At 44.1% G+C, this 1,569-nt stretch overlaps 1 pseudogene; it reads right to left on the bottom strand.

Moving 5' to 3' along the window:
* Positions 1–798: 798 nt before the first annotated feature.
* Positions 799–1,175, bottom strand: LOC117032806 (60S ribosomal protein L31-like; annotated as a pseudogene).
* Between the last annotated feature and the right edge of the window lie 394 nt (positions 1,176–1,569).

Here is a 1,569-nt window from a genome sequence, read left to right as displayed (position 1 = left end):
TTTTAAAATTATTTCTTTAAAGTGAATAATTCACGAGGCTGTTACAAAATTTTAAAAAAAAATACACAGGTTATTCAGTAAAAAATAAAACTTTTTGTATCCCTATCCTTCAGCCACTGAGTTTCCTCCTTGAAGGCAACTGATACCAGTTTTCCTTTAGATCCTTCCAGAGTCATTCTTCCTCGTGTGTGTGTCTGTGTGTGTGTGTGTGTGTGTGTGTGTGTGTGTGTGTGTTTTCTTTTATGGTAGCATACTACCCACACTGCTCTGCCCTTGGTTTTTTACACTTCATCCTTCTTAGAGTTTGTTCAGTATGAGCACATGGAGAGCTACCTCACTCTTTTAAACAACCACAGAGTATTCCTTTGATGCATGCCCCTTAAGTTACATAGACATTTGGAGATGATTACATTTGTGGAAGATTTGTAGAACATTTAATAACATGCATAGATGTTCATGATTTTTTAAGTGAAAAAAAATAAACAGATTACAAATTGGTTGAGAGCTGGAGGTCTACAAAGCCTACAAATAGTCTATTCCAAATGCTGAGGAGACATATATACATATTCACATGAAAGCTTGGCATTTTTCATTACAAATTCTTGGAATGTGACATCCACTGTGCCCTTTGTCCTAGTGAGACGGCTTTTGTAACCAGGGAAACAGCCCTGGTTCGTGATCTAAAGAAATATTGGAGAGAGAGTCCAGCTAAAGATAACGAACAGCATTATAGTGTTCTCTGGGTACTCGGTACTCTTTCCCTCGCTTTGTGTGTGTATGGTTTTGTGACTGACAAAATCAGCAGTTGGTTCTCATCCACACTGTCTGCAGGTTTTTGAAAGCGATGACAGGTACACAGACAACCAATTTGTAGAGCTTGTTTGGTGAATCTTCATCCTCATTACGTTTTCTGGACGACCGCACGTGCATACCGTGTGGGACATTTCTTACTCCTTTGGCCCAGATAGCTTTGCTGAGCCTGGTGTCAGGGTGCACACCTGGCCTTCCCACCTCCTTCAAGGCCAATTTCCGAATCTCTTTGAGTGCCTGAGGGGCTTGCTTCCTGAAGCTCTCTCGTTGGTGTACTTGTGAGTGTTGAGGGTGTGGTGTCTGCTCATTACCTCGTTGATGGCTGACCGACCCTTATTCTCTCCACCTTTCTTTGTGGGAGCCATTCTGCCGGGCCCAAGTTGGAAAGGCTTGGTGATCTTCACATGCTCTTCTTTTCCATGCCCACTTGTGATGCCAGCCAGCACCACAGCAGGAGCATCCAACCCCAGACGTCCCTGTTGCTGGAAGTCAAGCCACGAGTGGGCTTCACCACCTCTTCCTTTGCCTGCTAATAACTGAGTTAGAAATATGTCAGAGGAATGGACTAATCAATAAGAGGGACCAGAGACCTTTCTGTCCTGCAGAAACTATGAAACCAACCCCAATAAGAAAACCAGTTGGAGTTCCTGGGATCAGGCCCTAGAAATCAGTCTGCCTGCCCCATCTCAGTTTTCCCTTTTGGCCTCACTCTCGCTGGATGCTGGGCCCTCCCTGGGAAGCACTGACAAGAAGAGAGGA

This window comes from Rhinolophus ferrumequinum, chromosome 13 (genome assembly GCF_004115265.2).
Source record: "Rhinolophus ferrumequinum isolate MPI-CBG mRhiFer1 chromosome 13, mRhiFer1_v1.p, whole genome shotgun sequence".
Lineage (NCBI taxonomy): Eukaryota > Metazoa > Chordata > Mammalia > Chiroptera > Rhinolophidae > Rhinolophus > Rhinolophus ferrumequinum.
Note: the sequence above shows the minus strand (reverse complement) of the source record. Positions and strands in the feature narration are given on the sequence as shown.